Here is a 22,473-nt window from a genome sequence, read left to right on the forward strand (position 1 = left end):
TTTAATGGCCAATGAGAACTAACATCATCTAGACCTGATACTCTAAATATATGGACCCAAGCTCATCATGGTTCGCTCTTAACTTTACTATTGGAAATGCTACTTAAATGATAGCCTGTATGAGCACAATTTCTTTTCATCTCTACCTCAGTATACTCCAGCATCACTCAGGCTTAGTGGCAGAGCACTTGCCTAGCATCCAAGAAGCCCTGGACTCCACTCTGAGCATCACCTCCCAGCCCCCATATAACGCTGCTCATTTTTTTCTAGCTGGATCGATATCTTCACAAGGGAAGGTTTCTTTTTGTTAACTTTAAGTTTGTCAGTTCCCTTGTAGGCTCAGGATAAAACAAACTTAAAATGCTATGATGCTTTTGATTGGACACACACATATGGTAGAAATAAACTTAGAACAAAAGGGGATTGGACATGAAAGTGTAGGATCAATTATCACAGACACAGAAGCACACAGAAAATGAATTGTCTAGAGCATGTGGAAACTACCATAATGCTCTTGTCTCAAGGGTCATTTCTCAGCCTGAAGACAGCTCTAGAGTCAAGACTCCTTTGCTTTTCTGGGGCACATATGATAACAATGCTGCTTGAAATGTAGAGTGTGGTTCATCTAGGTTTTCAAGTTCAAAACCAACCAGGAGACTGTTTTAAAGTTGGTACCTTCCTACTCGTCCCATGTTCTGATTAGGAAGACACTACCATTTCCAGGAACACTTAGCTTGGGATTCTGTGTCCACCTGTGTGAACCACCATCCAAGGCCAGGAGCTCTTCTGAGACTGAGCTACTCACAGGTGATAGAAGACACTTACAGTACCCTCTGGGTCCTGTGCGTTCCTAGTTCATAACTGCTGCTTCCTATTAACTGCTTTCTCCTCTCACCCAAGGCAATGCTTCTTGGTCATTGGAGAGCATGTGATTCTCTCAGTCTCTCCCCACAGCCCTCCAAACTAAGAGAGAAAAAGAAGGAAGACACATTTGAGTATAACACAACCTAACAGGTTCTCTATTAGAGACCAATCAGGGAAAGAGACAAAGTATGGAAAACAATAAAAGACAGGACCTCATGTTTTCTTTTGAACCCCAGGAAGCTTTTCTCCCCACGCTTACAATTTGCTCAATGCTTTTTGCAAAGCATTCTATACAATGCTTCTCAGAGTTTATCTTGCTCATCCATGGCAACACTAAAAAGTTGTTCCTATGGTAACTCTCCACTTTGCTGATGGACAAATGGGAGCATAGGGAGGTCAAGGCTTTACTCAGGGCAACTTGGTACTTGAGTAGCAGACATAACATTTTAATTGGAGGTCTGTTGAAAAATCAAACAAATAACCAGTACTTATAGCAACTCTTGAACCTGTGTGCAGAGTTTCAAACTCAGGTGTTAGGTAGGTAGTTTCCATAGGTGGAACAGGCTCCAGTTGGAATAAGGCAGTTTGGAATTCCCCTAATGATCTATATGGGAAGATCCCCATGGCCCCATTCCAGCCAGTTGTAGCCATGAAGAACCTGCCTATCACTGAGGACACACAGCCATATCTTCAGAAGAAGAGGGACTCATGGACATTTGTTAACACTTAAAGCTTTTTACTTTCAGTTTACACCTCAAATGCCAATACTTTTGAAAAATACAGAAAGCCCTCTGAATTCCAGCCCTGACTGAGTTTAAAATCTTGTCAACTCAATTCTATGTTAGTTGGGTGGAACTGGACTCCTTGTGTATGTTCCCAGCCCCTCTTTTTCATCCTTAAGTCAAATCTTGACAGAAATGATAGGGACATGCTTCAATGATGCACCACATCTGTGAACTATTAAGTCAACCAATCAGAACTTATGAGCTGGCTCATCAAGTAAACACCCTTGCTGCCAATGAGTTGGATCCCTGGGATCCACATGGTAGGAGAACCAATTCCTGCCAGTGTCCTCTGACCTCCACACATATGCCATGGCATAAGCCCCCACTAAATATATTTTTTAAGCAATCAAAATTAACCAGAGGTCAAATCTATACATCCCAATAAACTTTTGTACAGTTAGAGCAGTCATTTGAAATGGAAGCTGTGGAGCTTCACATTGGCTTTCACACTTTTCACTATCAAATAAATTTTTATGCACTTATTTACCATCACAATGAAAAAATATGAGAGAACCAGAACTATAAAAGCAATTATCTTTATAGCCTCTTTCCTGACTCATCCAAACTTGGTTAACTTTTGTGTGTCATTTTTTCATTTGCATTAAAAATATAATTGCTGTTGGTTGTTTTTACTTTTAACTCTTTGGCTTTCTACTTTTGGGGGGGGGGTCAGCCACCTAGCTTCCAAATAAATCACACAAGAATTTTTTTTTTTAACTTATAAATGCCCGGCCTTAGCTTGGCTTGTTTCTTGTCAGCTCTTTTGTTTGTATGGTTTTTTTTTTGTTTTTTTTTTTTTTTGTTTGTTTTTTTTTTTTGGAGAAAGGGTTTATCTGTGTAGCTTTGGGGACTTTCCTGGAACTTGCTCTGTAGTCCAGGCTGGCCTTGAACTCACAGAGATCTGTCTGCTTCTGCCTCCTGAGTGCTGGGATTAAAGGCATGCACCACCACTGCCCAGCTTGCCAGCTTTTCTTAACTTAAATTACCTCATCTATCTTTCGTCTCTAGGCTTTTGCCTTTCTCTATTTCCATGTATCTTTCATTTCCTCTTACTCCATGGCTGGCTGTGTTGCTGGGTGGCTGGTCCCTTCTTTTCTCACTCCTTGATCTCCAGCTACCAAGATTTCCCCTCCTATTTATTCTCTCTGCCTGCCAGTCCTGCCTATCCTTTCTCCCGCCTAGCTATTGGCCATTCAGTTCTTTATTAGACCAATTAGGTGTTTTAGGCAGACAAAGTAACAGAGCTTCACAGAGTTAAACACGTGCAACATAAAAGAATGCGACATATCTTTGCATCATTAAACAAATGTTCCACAAAATAAACAAATGTAACACATCCTAAAATAATATTCTACAGCAAATAACAAAGTTTATAAAATTAAAAAAAATATTCAATCAATCAATCACACACACAGTGAGGTAAGAAGCCAAATGCTGGGCTCTGTCCCATCGGGGCTCTAGAAAGCCATCCTGAAATGAACCAGACAAGGTAGTAAGTACCCTGTGTTCCCAGCTAGTAATAAGAACCAGCTCTCCTTCCTTCTCTAGGCTATTGTGCTAGTATCTCTAATGCTACTGCTTAGGTGCACACTGGCTTCTATTGGTCTGACTGTAGTTTGTGTCCTGGGGAAGAAAGCAATTCCTCTGAGACTCTTAAGTACAGCCCACTTCAAGCTTTTTGTCTAAGTGTTAGAGATGATGGTGAATTCCACACCCGGCTAGCACATTCTTTTTCTCCTCAACACACACCCTGGTCAGAACAACAAACAAACAACAAAACCCAGCAGTAAATGCTCTCTAAATAGGGAGACTGAAGTTGTAAAGAACAACCCACAGTACAGTTTGGGGTCATCTGGGAGAGCACTCTCAGTGCTCTGGTAGAGGGTGTGTTTAGACAGCCTTTGGCTTTGCAGTTGGACACAGCTAACACCAGCTACATGCCTCTCTTGTTCCAGGCTGGCTCTCACCAATCCCTGCACTCACCAATCCACTGCTTTTGTTTCTTTTGAAGACTTTAGGATGGGAAGAGCAGTATTGCTCATGGTTGGTCCCAAGCATCCAGCACACACATGAATAAATATTTGTTGAATAAATGGATATGGCGAAAGGAAGGCTCAGATCAGTTGGGACTGAGATAACATCTATGTGGTGATTTATTCATTCAAATGTGTTGGAATAAACTCATGTCCCTAAGGAGTATGCTTGAGGAACAGAAAGGAGCTGTTGTTAGGTCGGGAGGCTTCTGTGTAGCTCTGCGGGGTGGAAGCTGGGGGCACCTGCTGAGTTTTGTCCAGCCAGAGGAAAAGGGAGGAGGATTTGGGTGAAGTGTGTGTAAATGAGGGAAAGAACAGCTGGAACTCCAGGAGCAAATGGATGAGGAGAGGAGACTCCTCTGATGGGGTGTGTGAGGTAAGCTCTCACCAGTGTCCAGAAAACTCGCAGTAAAATACTACCATCAAATCTGTTGCTGTCATGGGATATGGCCAGCATTCAAAATATAACTCTGGGGAATTTTCAACACAGAAAAACAACTGTAAATGCCGGAAGGTCTTTCTTGGAGTAGACAGACCAGGGTGAAATGGCCAGAGAAATACGACCTCAAACGATAATATGAGACTACTTGAAAAAGTGCACAGGACATCATTGGCTTACGTAGATATTTATTGAGCGCTTACTTACTCAGTGCCAGGCATGTGTGGGGCCCTAGTGATACTGTGGCAAGCAGGGCAATCTAGCTCCCTTATGCTCAAGGAGAGAGAGAGGCATTGCCTTTAACGAATGGGCTCTATCAGTGACAGGGATAGAGGGTGAGTAGTGTAAGATAATAGAAAGGAATGGGGTTCCACATTAACCAGGTTGTCAGCATCAGCCTCTTTGAGGAGTGGCTGCTGAGCTGAGATCTGAAGGAGAAGCAGAAGCTAGCCTTCCTGGGAGAGGGCAGACCTATGTGCAAACGATCCACCTGTGGGCCAGCTGTAGGTAAGTGATGGTGAGGAGGGCGGGGTCTGGGACAGAGAAGCAGGGGTTGGATGAGGCAACCAGAGAAGCATCTGTAAGGATAATGGATAGACTGGCAAGGATGCTGGGAAGTTGGCTGGGACGCAAAGGTAAAATGTAATCACAACACAAGGGCCTTGACATGCACCATCTCTGGGGGGAAAGCTCTTAAACACTGGCCCTCCAGGGGGCAGGAAATAATGTAGTCTGGCTAATTGCCCATAGGGAAGGCTCTGTACGTTAATGTAAAACTAGGGATTATCTAGCCCCAGATGTGAATGAAAAGGGCACAGTGGGTCACTGGTTTTTCCAAGACTCTTCTCACTTGAGGTGGAAGCAAAAATGCCAATTACCCTCATTTCAGCTAAAAAGAAATGGGAGGGGGAAAACATTGGAGAATTGTGATTCTGACTGGCTTGAAAATCATAACCACCTCCCCAAAATTAAGAGAAGGCGGCGGGTCGGGGGGGGGGGATCCCCTTTGCTCTTGGGACCTCAAGTGATTAGAAAGAGTTGTTATTTGGCTGATTTTCACACTTCATTAGCATATGCATGATTTAATGAGGAAACATGCTGGTGTGGGGGCTGGCGCAGCAAGGGCAGCTCTCCCTAGCCACACTCTAGAAACTGGGGCAGGAGCATCGGGAGTACTTAATTACGCCAACGAGGCAACTGAGATCATTGCAGAGAGAGATGAGCACATGACAACGATGGAGCACAGGATGAGAAGAAAGACACTGATGTCTCCCTCCACCCAGGAGGACTCCTGTGCTCAGAGCCCAGGATAACAGTGCCTGAGGACTCCCCCAAAGGCAGAGCATCAGGGTGAGCCTCAGGCTCCCTGGTTTTCTCATGCCTACTTGATGCCCTCAGTTTCACTTCATAAAACCAGCAAGAGTGAAGTATTAAGAACGTCCACATTCTTCCTTACAACGAGAGGAAGAAGGAAGGTGTGAGGTGACATTTCGCGGAAACCGAATAAAAGGGACTTGAAGTAGACCCCAGCCTTCAAATATTAATTCCCCCCCCTTTTTTTTCCTGATTAGATCCAAGAGAAAAGCATTGAGGACGAGTGTCACACACAATGATTTGAAGTTGTTCATCTTTAGCTTACTGTTTATTCCAGTAAAAACAACAACAAAACCCAAAACCCTGCCAAGGAAGATGAAATACAAGACAAGGCACAGTTAGGGTACTTGTGACAGAAGGATGGACCAGGCACAACCACCAGCCTGGTGGACCTGTAATTGGCTCATGTCCTTTGGAAGCACAGATATAGAACCCCAAAAGTGGTGAGTATGACAATCAGATCTTTCTTAAAAGAAGTGGCAATGAGAGCTGAAGATAATTTTTAAAAAAAGAAAGAAAGAAAAGGAAGAAAAAGTCACACCTGTGTTCAAGATTCTACAAAGCTGATAGAGTGATTAGAACCGCGTGGTTTGGAGAGTTGGAATGGTGCAAATCTAAACCTGAAGTTATCTGGGACTATCGTTAGTCCCTTTTATATCCATTTATTGTATATAATCTAACATCCCTTTGGATGACCATGACAAACTTTTGGAAAGCTAAGACTGTCATTGGACACATCTCAAAGTCCCCCGACTCTGCTGTAACCTGCCTTGCTGCTGTCCCTACCAATGCTTTGATTTATGAGTTTTGTTCCATGACTGTAGATGTGCACATAAGCACTTCCATGACAGAATGCATCATTCAGGGCAGCTTGAATCTGTTCCTGGACCACTGTCACTCATATTTGGCACAGAATAAACTATTTCTTCTTCCCTTAGGTGTGAGATCTGTGTTTTACGTGAACCCAAGGAAATGCAAAGTCACCACCTCACCAAATATCACAGAAGCTGAAAAGTGTGTCCATCTTGGCCCATCAGTCCATTCTGAGACTCACCAATCTTGTTCTACTTCTTGGGTCTCCTCAGTCTTAATTCTCCACTATTTTCTTAAGAAAATCATTTTTCCTTTCTCTCAGTTCCATCTGGTGGTGTGTGTGTGTGTGTGTGTGTGTGTGTGTGTGTGTGTGTGTGTGTGTTACAGACCTGAGCTAATCTGTATGGCCTATGTCCACTGGAAAAGTGATTGTTTCAGGCATTAAAAAAAAAAATCTACCTTGGATGAATACAAGTTAGGTCCAGGCTTCTGCTGCCCTAGGCAGACCAGCCCCACATACGCCCTTTGCCCTTCCACACCCCTTCCCTGAAGCTCTCCAAACATGTCAAACACGTTCATACCTCTGTGCTTCTGCAGACGGTATTCCATTTCTTGGCTGGATGAAGGAATCCATCAGCTCTTCCATCTGTTATTTTGGCTTGAATCCCCAAACCTTATGCTACCACATTTAACTCAATAAACATGCACTCACTGCTATTACCCCAGAACGCTGCCTGTCTTCCCCCTTTCTGCCAGCAGTCTCCGCACCCCCACCTACCTCGTTCTCACACTCACTTCCTCTGTCGGACAGAACTCTATCTTGGTGAACATCATTGACTCCATCTTACTGGGAAGCAAGGGATGGATGAAGGAAGGAGTGGGAAGGAGCGGGATGTAAACGGCACTGCTGGTAGGAGACATTTCCTGATGGTTGACGGCAAAGATGGGAAGTACCACACTGCGGCGGCGGTCAACTTCATGCCATAAGCTAAGAGCCTAGACTGGCTGCCAGGTATCCACTGAGAGCGGAGCAGAGAGAGGGCTGACCCAGGGACACAGACCCAAAGACTGGATCCAGCCTTACCTGAGCTATCGTCCTTTTGAATTTCTAAGTTGTATAGGACATCTGTTAAAAACAGGTCTCACTCTGTATCCTTGGCTGATACGAAACACAATCTAAATCCCAGGCTACCCTCAGATCAAAGGAAGCTTTCCCAAGTGCTAAGTTTATTTCTATGGACCACCACACTGGGCCCCCCAGTTTTAATAACAATCACTATGCAGCAGTGCACTTGCATGCTTAAAAAGACCACAAACATCATCACAGTGTGTCATTCATGGAACATGTCAAACTAAAGATGAATGATAACATACAAAACAAAGCAGGAATTGACTGCTGCTTTAATACAACACATGTTTGAAAATTACAGATCTGAAAGTTGTGGAGATTTCTAGGCGGCAAAATCCATTCTTCCATGTGATTTTAGTTTAAAAGTTTTCAGAAAACAAACAAACAAAAACTAGCTGTTTTGGTTTAGTTGGTTGGTTAGTTGGCTGGCCTTTTCCCTCTCTTTAATTTAGTTTTGAAATAGGGTCTGATTATGCAGCCTAGGTGAGCATCAAAGTGAGAATCCTCCTGCCTCAGCTTCTCTGGTGTTGGGATTACAGGCACACACTGCCATGCCCAGCACGGTGTGTTTTAGACAACTGTAATGTTAAAAAAAATTCAGAACTAAAAAAGGTCTATACTACAGGAGAGCCCTGATGTGTGACTCCTGCAGCTTGCCTAGGGTATGAGATGGTATAAGGTTATAAACCAAATGTCAGCCTGTCCAACGGTCCGTGGTGGTGCAGGTTCACGCTTGTGCTAAGGAAGATGAGCATGACACTTATTCCATAGCAAGATCAACACACATAACACACATACGCACGCGCGCGTGCCGCGCGCACGCACACACACACACACACACACACACACACACACACACACACACACATTCATACCCCCCAAAGCCCCATGAGGCATACACACAAGAACAACATCATAAGCATCACTTTAAGTGGTCTAAAAGACTGGACAGATAAACATTTCAACTCTTAGAATGAATACACGAGAAAAGTCCATTTCCTCAAGCCTTCTGTCAGGTTTGACTGGTAGCTCGTATGCTGGCCCCACCTTCTCATGTAAATAAAAATAAAGGTAAGCAGAATTTTTATAGAATCTTTCAGTTTCCCGAATCAATTTGATTCCTCATCAAAACAACGCCATAAATGTTAAATATCCTGCAGACCCTATGCCAGGCAAAGGGCAAACCCACAAACAAGGGGTCTAATGTGCTTCCTGGTCCTCACATTCATCAGATCCCCTTAAGGACCTTGCTGTAAGATTAAGGTTCCTAGGTGACCACTCTTTTGGATCCAAATTAGAAGATACTGGGTAGAAGTTTGGAATGTCATTTGATTTGCATCTTGGGAAATTCTAAACATCTTTTTCAGAAATATGACCATACTTTGATTTGCTTTTGTTTGAGAACTTTCCACTTCAATGGACTGATAAGTTCAGACTTTAATTCAACTGAGCACTCACAGTTCAGACTGTGACAGAAAGGAGACATCCAAACACGGCTAATGACGGTAGCTTAGGTAGGGCAACTAGTTTGATGTGCTTGATAAACATCTTCAGTCTTTTTCGCCAACCAAAATCAATTTCCTACTTAAACTAAAATTGTTCTAACTCTTATATGCATTCATATTGGTAAATGAAATGGTTTTGAACACCGCATCTCAAACACTAAGCACTGACTGAAAAACTAGCATGTGTAGGAAAGTTACACCCTGCATGTCTCAGTGGGGAGACAAGCTTAGTCAGATGTCTTTATCGAAGAGGATGGCAGAGCATCATAGCATTTCATGCAAGCCTGCAAGTGGCCCTTCTTTGTCATAAACTGCAAAGCAGAGCTGTAAATAAAGTGGGTTGCTGTGAATGCCTACTTCTTTAGCTCTCTTCAAATAAACAAGTACAGAAATGCTCAGAAACCCACATATCACTCCTGTAATTGGACAGTTGGATAAATCCAGAAAAACATGGGGAAAATAGCTACTATTTGCTCCTAATTTGGTTAGAATCTTCTGCCTCTACCAAATACCATTTCCAAATGCTTCTGCATTTATTACTTTTGTTTCTATTTAAGATTTTGAAAATAGCCCTTTCAAATTCTCTGTTTAAATAATATGACTAATCATACATTGATATTATAGTTTCAGTTTAATTGAAGAATCTCTTTCCAAAAACCATTGACTCATCTAAGTTATTGTTTTCATTAGGATGTGTTCAAATGGGATAGAATTGGTGCAGCCACAGTGGGAATCAGTATGAAGTTTCCACAAGAAGTTAAAGGTAGAACAATTTGGCTCAACTACCCCATACCTGGATATACACCTTGAGGAATCTAAGTCAGATTATAATAGAGAGACTTGCCCATCCATGTAATCGAAGTGTGCTTGTTACTTTTTCTGTCAACTTGAAATGGGCTAGGGTCTTCTGGGAAGAAGGAATCTTAATGGAGAAGACGACTCAATAGGATTGCTTTGTAGGCAAGTCTGTAGGATGTTTTTTTGATTGATGATTGATGTGGGAAGACCCACCTTACTCAGGGTGGTGCCATACCTGAGCTTGTGGTCCTGGATGCTATAAAAAAGCAGGCTGAGCAAGCCAGGGGGAGCAAGGCTGTAAGTAGTACTCCTCCAAGGCTCTGTATCAGCTCCTGCCTCCAGGTTCCTGCCCTGTTTGAGTTCCTGCACTGACTTCCTTTGATAATGGGCTGTGGTGTGGAAGCACAAGCTGAAATAAACAGTTCCCCCCACAAACTGCCTTTGGTCATGATGCTTTATCACAGCAAAATCCTAAGACAAAAGGAAAATTATTCACAGTAGCCAAGATATGGAACCAAACTAGACACATCAACAAATGAATGGACAAAAAAAATGTCACACCCCCCCCCACACACACACACACACTAGGGTGACTATGAGTGGAGGGTCCGATCCACAGCTATGAAAATGTCATAAAGAAACCATCATTTAAAAAACAGATACGTACTCATGAAAAAGAGCACACGAAGAGCGGGCCTGTGGCTCAGGGCTACAGAACTTGGCTAGTGTGTGAGGGACTAAACTTGAGCACTGCCAAAATAAGTAAGTAAAACATTTCAAGCAGTTCAAAGCAAAACCCAAAGAAAGAAAACACAAATGGGATTGAAATCAAGAAAATGTAGACAGCAGTAGTTTCGAACTCACTAGACCCTTTTTACATTATAGTTATTACCACATTCACTTATTACTGTTTCCAGAATTTTGCAATAAAGAAATTTATAATTCCAGGCACCACACTGGAATATTTATACCCTGAAATTGTATCATTACAACTTAAATAAGGTAGTATAATATTTTTAGAGGTGACAATAAATATTTAAAGGCATGGAGCATAAGGTTCAAAGTCACAGGTAATACACATTACCATTGTTCAATAATTAATTATTATTTGAACCATACTGTACTTTCAGGACTCAAGATCTAAAGCACTTTAAGCTTTACAAAGTAAAACACAAATACTATCAGGCCAGCTTTCTATACTGCACATATCTCGACGATTAAAAGATTCTTATAAAATTTTAAATTTTGTTCAATGTTTATGAGTCAATTAAGAGAACAGAAAGTAATATAGATAATTTAGTACACAATGTATTAGTAAGGTTATGTATATATACATGTGCACATATATACACACAGTTGATTTTATGAACCATTTTTAAAGTAGCAGTTAGAGTCTGTTGACTCATCAAATGCTTAAATAGCAACCTCAGTGAGCTTAACTTTTATTCTTCCAATCATATTGAAATTCTTAAGTGATGATTTCACTAGCATTTGGCTGTTTCAGCAGTGAAAACAATAACATTGAGATAATGTGTGTTTTAACTTATGTCTATTTGATTGTCACTTGTATTTTTTTTTTTTACTTACTTATTTATTGGCCTTTCTTTTTTTTTTTTTGAAGCACAATCATGCTGTATAATACAGGAAGGCCTCAGACTCATAGTGATCCCATTGCCTCAGTCTCCCAATTTTTGTGCAAGTGAAAATACAGGGATGAAAAAGGAGTGATTTCTCATTCAACCAAGCATCTATCTGTAAACAATCTGTATTATTTTAATTGCACTGCATTAAGCATTTAAATATTGTCCCCTGAAGAAGTTAAGATGTTGCCTTCTGGTTTCCATGGTTGGGAGCAAGTTACTCATGTCTATCTGTAAAACAGAACTAGTGAAATTATTCATCTCATGAGGACTTAAGATTAGACATGAATGTCCTTCTGGTATGTACTTAAAAGACATAACATCTCTCACTTGAGGGGTCATGTGCATGCCCATGTCTATGACTGATGATAGTCAAGACAGGGAAACAATGGGTATTACAGATGAATGGATCCAGACAACATGAATCACACCACTGAATACTATTTACCCTTAACGAAGGAAATTCTACTATGTGTAATAATGTGGATGGATCTAGAATCTATATTACACCAAGTGAGAGACACAGATGAATGTGACATGATCTTACTTATCTGCAAAATTTATTAAAGCTGAAGGCAGCGAAACAGAGAGAAGGGTGATTACCAGGAAATCAGGTGGGTAGGATGAGGGAGATGGGGAGATATTGGCACTCATTTAAAGTGAACAAATCCAGGAGACTTAATGGTCTTGATAGAGATGATAGTTAATCAAGATGTGTTTTATACTTAACATTTCTGAAGAGCCGAGGTTAAATATTTCTCCTTCCCTCACACACATACATAACAAACAAAATACCTTCAAGTTTTAGTTATAAAAGAAAATGGATTTGTTAATCTGATAGTTGTGTCACTTTACCTTGAATTATGGCATTTCAAACCATCCAGTTGCATACCTCTGGATTACACAATTCTGATCAATTGTATATCAATAAAAATAGTCGATTTGCAACGTAAAAAAGATTAAATAGAATAGTGCATATAAAACAGCTAAGAGTCACAGCACACAACCATTCCATCTACACGTATCCTCAACAGGGTAGAGACGTATTGTGCACATAATCTGGCACTATTTTTTTGCCACTCTGCACTTCACTATTACACTCAGCTGCCTAACACTGCCTCATAAGCATCTTGGCCATTGCAGCCAGTCAGGCACTGAGGTTTGCTGCTGACTCACAGGATGATGCACCAATGATGAGAACACTGTCCATACCACCTAGCAATGAACTGAAATCCAGGGAGGATTTCAGAGGTACAGTGTTAAAGACACAGGGACTCTTCATGATGGGTCTGTTTGCATTGGTGAGGTTAGCGTGCTCAGGTGATCTCTTCCCATGCTTCTAAGTCTGTATCCATCTGTTTCCCAGCTAGCTCACCATCGAAGACAGTCATCATAAAGGATCGAGTAGGCAAACCAAGTGACCCACCTGGCCTTACTAGGTACAACATGATTCTTATTAGGGGACAAGTTTGGATTTTAAAATGAAATACCATTTTCTCTGGCATCTGCCTGCTCTGGTGGCTGAGGGGCCAACATTCTCTTTCTTTGAGTGTATCATCTTATCACGTCTGACATGCCATGTACTATGTCTGGTAGCCTAGAGGAAACAGAGTCAAGTAAGAGGCTTTCCATTGAGGTACATTACACTGTATCTCCAGGAAATGTCATAGCAGAGAGCTGGCCCATAGCTAATGATTAATCCAGATGTGCTTTGCTGAATGAACACACAAATGTACAGTGTTGGCAATCTCATCTACAAGTCCCGGGTAGAGAACTCAGAAAGCCTGTATTCCTAGATACAACTGCCAAAAGGCATTTTTTTGCCTCACAGCTTCCGAGTCTGGCCAGGATACACAGGCTTTCTGTCAGGTCGCTGTTGCCTACCTTGCGCCTCATCAGCTCTCTCGTCCAGTAGGGATCTGCATCCTCCATGGAAGAGATGGCATGCTGGTTAAACACTTCCCAAAGCATTTGAGCATCAGCCCTTTGTCAGCCTCCAGTATTCCTGTTGTGCTATCACTGCACTGGAGTGGTTTCACTGTGGTCTATGCAATGACAGGCCTTGGTCCATTGTCTCAGACCAAACACAGGAGTCTCTGCTAGACACTACAATGCTGCTTCAGCTTATGTGATATTCAAGGAGTTGAGGGTGCCCCATCTGTGGATCTTTCCTATCATATAAAGCAAATAATTGCTTTTTAAAACACATCCATGCCACTATTGCTAATTTTTTCATTTGTACAAGCCACCCCACTAACAACCTCTGGGTATTTACACAGCGTATTTGATTATGCAGTGGTTTTGTGTGTATTTGATTAGGCAGTAGTTTTGTGTGTACCAGAGTATTACAAAGTGGGTCTGTGTATACTGAATTCACAGCCCTAATTTTTCAAAGGCATTCCCTTGCTTTGTTTTCCTCAGCCTCTATTTTTAGCAACAGGACAATAACACCAGTCTTTTAGGTCTCTGGAGGGATTAATGTTCTTAAGTGCTGGAAAGCTGGAAGAAGCTGCATCCACGCTGAATATAACAAGATATATTTTGAACTCTGTGCTTAAAGGGATCTCTCTGCTGTGCACCTCAGGCTCCCAGCAGCTAAGCATGTCACTGCCATCAAATGGAGTTTATTGACCAGGCAGTGGCTGTCCTGTGAGCTCTACACTAAGGGGCACTCCCGAGAACCTAATTTTAAAACATTATCCTTCTCTGTGTTATCTCTATTTGTTTGTTTCGGAGCCTGACACTTTAATAGCAGCTCAGGACACACAGTGCAATTTTCCTCCTGACGTGGCAGAAAGCTGCTGCCTTGAAATGTAGGTTTAGCTCCTGGAGTGAAGAGCTTGACAAGAGACTGTGATGCCCTCAAAGAGCCAACAGACACCACAGACACCAAAGGAAAGTTCAACCCGTCTCAGGTGCAGCCTGGGAGATGGACACACCCACATTCCTCTTCCAGTATCCCAGGATTACTCTAACCTAGACAGACTTTTGTTTTATTTTTAATCTCTCTAGGGACTTTGCATTTTTAGTACCACTCCCACCTTCTTGGAGGACTTGGTGCTTCAAGCTTTCACCACACAATTCTCTTTTATTTTCCCAGCAGGCAAACTGGCTCTTTCCTTTTCTATGTTGTCTTAGTTGGGGTTTCTATTGCTGTGAAGAGACACCGTGACCATAGTAACTCTTATAAAGGAAAACATCTAATTGGGGTGAGTGGCTTACAGTTCAGGGGTTTAGTCCATTATCATCATGGCAGGAAGCAAGACAGCATGCAGGCAGACAGTGCTGGAGAAGGAACTGAGAGTTCTTACATCCTGACTCACAGGCAACAGGAAGTGGTCTGTCTCACTGGGCCTGGCTTGAGCATATATGAGACCTTAAAGCCCACCTCCACAGTGACACAGTGACATAGTCCTCCAACAAGACCACACCTACTCTAACAAGGCCACGCCCACTCCAAATAGTGCCACTCCCTTTGGGGGCCATTTTCTTTCAAACCACCACATACATTACCCTAACTTTTTGCTTTGTTTTGTTTTAAATTCTGTTACTTGTTTTGCTTCTTTTTCTTCTTCCAATGAGACTCCTCTTCCTGCTTCCCTTCTCACATCAGCATAGAAGGCCATCTGTAAAGCTGGCCTTCATACTGTTTCTCTGCCTCTCCCTCAGGAAGCTTACTCTGAGCACCCACAGCTCTTGGTTTGGGTCTCTGCAACTCAGTCTCTATAGTATTTATGCCCATGAATGCACCAGAAGATTATTCTTCACATGACACAGAGTACTCACCACACTAAGCACTTGGGCTGTGTTCTCAGGCAAATAAAAGCTATAATTGAAGTAATAAAGGTACTTTTGAAAGGTATATTCTCTTGGAGTTAAAATCAACAGCTAATCCAGTTTAGGGTGCAGTTTACAGGAAGCAGTGGCAGGTAGTTCTCTGAAATTGAGGCTAGCTTGCTCTGCATGGCCAGTTCCAGGCCAGTCAGAGTTATAGTGAGGCCTTGTCTAAAAATAAAATGAAAACCAATAATAAAAATTCAACAACTGTTAACAAGATATAACCATGTGCTGGTACTAAGTAGCAATGAATATTTACTCAGAACATAACACTGTGCAGGGAACATGGCTGTTTGCTTTGCTAGAACTGGTTCTTTGAACTTTATCAATGACTTTATAAAGCACTCGAATTCTAGACGGGGGACTTCAGCTTTAAAATAAAAGTTGGCTTTCTCCAGGGCACACAAAGCCCAAAGGGAAATCATAGATTCAAGTCCATGCCTGCCTGATTCCAGAGTTTGCCCCCAAGTCATTCATTGTAGTGTTCTCTGTTTCCTTGTCTCATTTCAAAGGATCTGTTCATGCTTACCTTCCCCAAACTTAGTCAAACTTGACCAGGTTTGAGACTCAACACCACCTTATACACAGGGATAGGTGATAGACACAGGAGCCTTAAAGGAACTTTTCGGTTCTTATAGAGGTTGTCTGTTAATCCTCATTCTAGGCCAGGCAGAATAAAGCTATGGCCAAAGAAAGTTTTTCCTCCTCCTTAACTGTTAAGTGGGTCAATGGCCTCAATGGCCTGCTCATTAAATGATGGAAGCAGTCTAGGTTCTTATATCAAATCTTATTCTCTGACTATGGCTATATTTCTTCCTGGTCTTTGTCTTTGTTAATAATTGTATCTGGCTAATTTAAATATGAATAAAGTAAACATTGTAACAAAAGGGAGAGGAGAGAGAGAGAGAGAGAGAGAGAGAGAGAGAGAGAGAGGGCACTCAAGCATGAAAGGAGGTTAGCTGTGGTGGTGTTGGGAGGGGGTGTCTATTTACTTTTGGTTAAATGCCAGTACTGTAAGAGTCTGAGGTCAGTAAAAGAGACATGAAACCAATTAGGGCTTCTTAGCTTCTGGCTGCTTTGTGGCTATGCATACTGCATACCCACAATATACAGTTTTGCAAGGAGCTATGGATGGATGCAGCCACTCTACCATGCCATATAATGGCTCGGTGCCAAGCTCCTGGAACAACACATGTCCACTTTTCAGACTTGGGTTAAAAGTGCTGCAACTCAAAAGAATGGGGTGAACAAAAGAGATTCAGTAAGATTCAGTAAGAGTGGGAGCAAAGCATGAATCCTAGCAATTACCATCAGAGGCTTAAGGAAAAAAAATACAACTGCTGAATCTCTATAGCTCTGTGCTAATGGCTCCAACTGTAATTTCTGCATATTTTAACAGATGTTCTGTTTATAAAACTGCAAACAGATTTAGGGTTATGAATAAAGTCAGAAGGCCCTGGAGATGTTTCTTTGTATGATTAACTGACCACAGGCCATTTGTTTTACAACAAAGATGCTCAATGATCCATGGTCCATGATTTATACCAGTCTATGTGTACTAATGGCGGATGTCTCCATGGTACTTCTCATTAGCATGGGAAGGCAGATTGGAGGAGAACAGATTATAGGAATTGCTCCCCCATTGCTCGATATGATAGTTCATTAGTGAGTATGGAGTCAATCTGAAAGAAAACTAAAAATAATCAAAAGCTGGATTTGAAAAATTATAACAATTAAGGAACTCAATTTGATGATGAAAGAATATGGCTTTGCATAGTCCCAGCTTTAGACACTTTGATTAGCTGGAAATGAGAAGATGTTCTGTGTTTGCTAAATGAAAGACAAATCATATTAATATTTCTGATAATAGTAAAGTCATATGCCTGACTGCTGTTAGTCAGCTAACTACACATCAGGCATTCTGCTCTCACACTGTGAGATCCCTACAGACTAGTGGTAGACATCAGAGCTAGGAGGCATCCTAGGATCTTGGATACTCTATTTTCTTTCTTATGATGCTTCTATTTCTTAGTTTGTATCACGTGTGATAGGCTCAGATATTTTTTCTTTTTTTGGGGGGGGTGGAGTGCTATGGAGTCTAATATCACCTAAGGGATGACAATTGATTTTTGTTTCTGTTCCCTTTCCTCTCCTATACAATCAGATCCCTTCTCCAAGGAAATTGAAATTTGATTTCTAAGAGATATCTGCATCCTCATTTTTACTAACAGATGATAAGATGAAGGAGAAATAGAACCCACATACACGGGTACACACATGCACATCCATATGAACAGCCCCCCACGCATGCACACACACATACACACACATAAAGAAGGCATTCTGATGTTTCCAATAACATATGTGTAAGTTTACTTATATGTAAATTCTAAGAGATACAAACTCAGCTGGGGGTAGTGTCTCATTTCTGAAGTCCCAACACTCAGGAGGATTGCTGTGAGTTCAAGGCCAGCCTGGACTACATAGTGAGTTCCAAGTCAACCTGGGCTATAAAGTGAGATTCTATTGCAACCCCCCAACACAAATAAATAAATAAATAATCCAGAAAATAGTTAAACTCATAAAAAGGGCCCATGGGGCTTTAGTGGGGTCAGGGAATGGGGGAACTGTGAGTCAAAGGGTACCAAATGTCAGTCATGCAGGATGGATATGTTCTGGAAGGATAACGAACAGCAATATGATGGTAATTAACACCACTGAACTCCAGGCTTGAAATCTGCCAGGCAGAGAGAGCATAAGTGCCAATCACCACACACCCACACACCTAGGCAAAGGAACTGTTAACTCTGGGAAGGAATTTGATCCATTAATTAGCATGACTGTGACTTATTTCACAACAGGCACATGTATCAGGTTGTTAAGTGACATCCCTTGAAGTCAACAATACAACAGAACTGGACAAAAGCAGTAACCTCTACAAACCTTTGCGTGGAGGGTAAGTGGAGCAGATTCCCCAAGATGAGAAAGCTACCCGTGGTACATCTAGCTCATCCTAAGGAGAGAGAAGGGCTCAGGCTATGCTGCGACGATGACAGCCTTTGCCCTTTGCTAGTTGCAGAGCAGTACTGGCAAAAGACAGTTTTATTTGTACTTTATAAAGGGAACACAAGGCTCCACTTCATAAAGGTGTTGGAAGCATGAGAGGGATGGACAGTCGCTTACAACAGTGCCTGATACAGAAGCCATACCAAAATGCCAGCTGTTCTCCTGGTTCCATCCATATATTTTATTAACATCAGATAATTATGATGGCTTCTCCATAAATGATCCCCAAATTTGGAGGTGAGTTGGTACTCTCGGTGGTTCTGCTTCACCATTCTGGAGTAAGAGTGGGGAGAAGCCATGCATATCTGCAATTCAAATCAGCTTGGGTAATTCTGTTTTCACTGTAAGGAGGCAGAGCTGAGTTCTCAATTGGTGGCAAATGGGGAGGTTCTTTTGTGTTTAACAGAGTGAGTGAATGGTGGGCAGGCAGATGCCCTGAACCTTCCTTGAAAGACCTTTACTATTTATTGTGTGATAGTTCTTGAAACTCAGAGGCAACATCTGACTCAAAGGAACTTACATATGCCAGGTGTGTTTGCAGCTTCAGACCCCCTTTTCTCCCAGTCTGCCTTTTCTTTCTTTTTATGGATTGTGTAGAGCCTCCCATTTGAAATGTCTGGGTCAATATCAACATCTGGCACAGACTCCAAAATTCGTTGGATAATTAAATTCTACCCAAGAACTCAACAGGGGGTGGTAAATGAAAACCCGAGGGCACTTGCCTAGCTCTGGAAGTTTCATTTGTGTGCAAATTATGACTATGTGTGTTTGTGAGTGCAGAAAAATTATTGAGTACTCCTAAAACACCATCTCACTCCATCTGTTGCCAAAGTTCACATCAAGTACCAAATTCAATGAGGAAGATGTTACCTGAAACTGAACCTGCATGTGGAATTTCAATGTCCCAGGCTGTGCAAACAGACACATTTAAACTTGTTTTGAAAACCCTGAAGCCCCAGGACTTGAACATTGATCCAAGCTATTTAACTACAGGAGACATGGGATTTTCTATACGAGGGTTTTACCAGCAGGTTGGTAAACAGTTTTCCTTTGTTTTGGGTACCCCAAATGATGGTGGGAAGGAACCAAGGATTTAATGAGGTCTCTCTGTAAAGGACGGACTTACAAAAAAGAAAGATCAGATCTTTATGTTTGGCCCAAGACACATAAGCCAGCAAATGTGTTGAGACAAAAGGATGTTGAGGGTGATTGGAAGGACTCCAGATTGGCTATCAGAATTCAGTTTCAAATGCATTTTGCTCCTGTATTACATTAATATGAAGCCAGAGGTTGAAAGCAGAGCTCTAAGGAATGTTCCTATTATAAAAGGCAGGATGATGGGCGACAGTAGAAATACAGTCAGCTTGTGGGTCTCTCTGACACACACACATAACCTGTCTGTACCTCTCAATGCTCCCCGGACACTTCTATGAGAATGCAGAATTAGGGCACCTTTAAAGTATATGTTATGAGTGCTAACCCCAGGCAATTTGTAATGCATAAATTTTCTTACATTACTTTCAGTACTATATGAAATTCATTATTAAGACTTACTCCTGTAAGTCTTATGTTGGAGAATAGGACAGCATGTGATATTATCAGCCACATTTGTTAACTTTAGTACAACTGAGACACTTTTAAAGATAAAGGCCATTAATGTTTCAGCACATCATTAAATTTAAATTCAGACCTGAGCACTGTTATAAGTGAGAATCCCACCAGTTTTAATTGGGCATTTAATAACAATTCTCTATGTGAAAAGAAGCACTTACTGGGTGTTGGAAGGGGGAAAAAAGGACCCACAATGGAATGAATGTTTGAGAAATACTATATTCAAGCTAAGTCATGTAGCTTCAGTGAGTCAGATTTAGTAAACCCAGTTTCTCTGAACTTATTAACCCTATGCTATGTGTAGTTCCTGAAAATATAAAGAAATTTTGGCCTAGTCAGACTGGAGTGATGAGGTGGGATAAGATGGCCCAAGGTAAGCATCTTGGATTTCAACTTGCCACTTAGAAACTGCATTTCCTGAGCCTCACCTTTCCCATCTACAAACTAGAGCAAAGTGGGATCATCATCATCATCATCCTCACCATATCATCATCATAGTCATCATCATCAAGGGTTAAATAGCCATCACTTACTCAGTGAGCACTTAATGTATGCCAGACATTGCTATAGACAACTCAAGATACTATACTTACTCCTCATTATGTGCTATTTTTAGAGAGAGAAACCAAGACCTAAAGACTGGCAACAGCTTGCTCCAGGCATCACTACTAGGACTCAAAACCAAGTTCACTGTTCTCATGCCCTGTGTCCTGAACGCCTACCCTGGCCCACTGACTGTCTTCTCAGTTACACTGAGAGCCAGCCAGGGCTGGGACTTAAGATCCAACAGTTGCCAAATGAATGAGTGTATCATCCGTGGTTGTTTAGGAAGACAGAATCAGATGCTGCTCAGAAACTTATATACCCCTTAAAAAGCTTAAACTGTAGGCATTCTAATGTGACTGATATACTGGACACTAAACCCTTAAGCCTGGAACAAAATCTGTCAGAGTAATTGTAAAGCTTTGCCAGGGGCCTATCAAACAAAGCTCCAGGAGGCAAAGCAGAATGTTCAGTGGTTTCAACTCCATGGTCAGTTCTAAAGAAGGAAGGAGTCTGGGATGAGCAGAGCAGCCTAGTTGTGGGGTGGTCTTCACATCCAGCATTTTGCTGCAATAGGGTGTAACAGGCTATAAGACCTGTGTCTGTCTTTGGAATAAGTCTGTTGGGTTCCAACTTGGCAACCCCAACAACAGCAATTCTACTTGTTCAAGTGGTATAGGGTCAGGTTTTATGTGGTGGTGAGAGATTAACTTTATTGCAAAGAGAAGGCTTTCATTGCGGAGAGTGATTTGCCAAATGCTTAGATCAATAGAATGTGGGTCAGACTGGACTTGGGAGTATGCATGGCTCTTATTACATGGAAAGTTGAAGACTACAAAATCATTTAGGGGCTCCAGGTCATTTGAGCATGAAGTCAGTTGCATCCTTGCTCAGCGATATATGCATTCATTACTGTAACCAGCAATCCTGGCTTGCTGACTCTGGGAACTTCACCCTCTACTCTTGGAAATGGAGAAAGCCAATAAAACAGCTGGGGTTGTTTAATTTAAATGTCATTTTGTTTTAAAGCTGGAAAATAATCCCACACAGTCTAACTTGCTATTCTCTAACCACCACAACAAAAATAACTGATTTTGGAAATGGAAATTTTCATTCCCCATTTATTGAGGGGATATTTAGATATCATCAAAGAGATTTCAGTTTCAGTATCCCTCACCAAGTTGTTTTTAATAAACTATGCAGCTCTGGATGACCAAGGAAATATATTTTTCCCATGGATATTTGGTGTTTTATTTCTGTCTTTTCCACATGGAGCTGCTATTAATTTTGAGGTTCCTAGGAATAAAATGTGTGCTTTCAGGAAATGGCTAATACGGATGTATTAAATACCTATTGATATTTTAGCTGTAAAGCCATATGGAAACCTACTGTCTTATAACCAAATGCAAAAAAAAAAAATTAGTTCAAAAATAGAGGGGATGGAGCATGTGTTATTCTTGCAGAGGATCCAGGTTCAGTTCCCAGAACCCACATGGTAATTCATAATCACCTGTAATTCTGAAACACAAACACACACACACACACACACACACACACACACACACACACACACACACACTAAAGAAAAATAGAAGATTAATACCACTCATGGCTGGATAATAATTCTCCTAGAAGCTGTAGGTTACAAAAAAAAATCAGTACCAAGTGTGGGACCCTTATCACTTGTTGTCCAGGGCGGCCCCAGAAACATCTTCTCCAAACAATCAAGGCTTTTGTCATTCCCCTTCATTGACAACCAGAACTAGATAAGACCCTTTTGCTGAAGATACCACATTTCATGGCTGTAAGATACAGAGAAATAAAGCTGGAACTGAGCTGAGAAGTTCCTCCCTGCTGGAGAAAATGCTATGCAGGCTGCTTGGGGAGAAAAGGCACCAAGAATTCTACTGTGAACTTCAAAAAGTAAAATACTAACCTTGTCAGACAAGATGTGCCCACTCATGCAACAGTGGCATGAACACTATGAGGGTAACCAACCCCTGCTTGACTGGATTCGAAGTCACAGGAGGGAACCC

General features: G+C 41.6%; 1 protein-coding gene across 50 annotated transcripts in view; it reads right to left on the reverse strand.

Annotated features, from left to right (window-relative positions):
* Nucleotides 1–22,473, reverse strand: part of Ppp2r2b (protein phosphatase 2 regulatory subunit Bbeta) — a 294,937-nt gene that overhangs the window by 171,556 nt on the left and 100,908 nt on the right. For 18 of the 50 annotated variants that reach the window (XM_076555156.1, XM_076555177.1, XM_076555175.1 and 15 more), the window contains one exon: nt 826–963. The exons of 23 other annotated variants lie outside the window; for them this stretch is intronic. The gene's annotated coding sequence lies outside the window, so the exon portion shown is untranslated. Of the gene's footprint in view, nt 1–675; nt 964–22,473 lie in introns of all 50 variants that reach the window. 9 more of the 50 variants (XM_076555155.1, XM_076555147.1, XM_076555154.1 and 6 more) reach the window with 3 other exon arrangements.

The sequence above is a fragment of the Peromyscus maniculatus genome, chromosome 19, assembly GCF_049852395.1.
Source record: "Peromyscus maniculatus bairdii isolate BWxNUB_F1_BW_parent chromosome 19, HU_Pman_BW_mat_3.1, whole genome shotgun sequence".
Taxonomy (NCBI): Eukaryota; Metazoa; Chordata; class Mammalia; order Rodentia; family Cricetidae; genus Peromyscus; species Peromyscus maniculatus.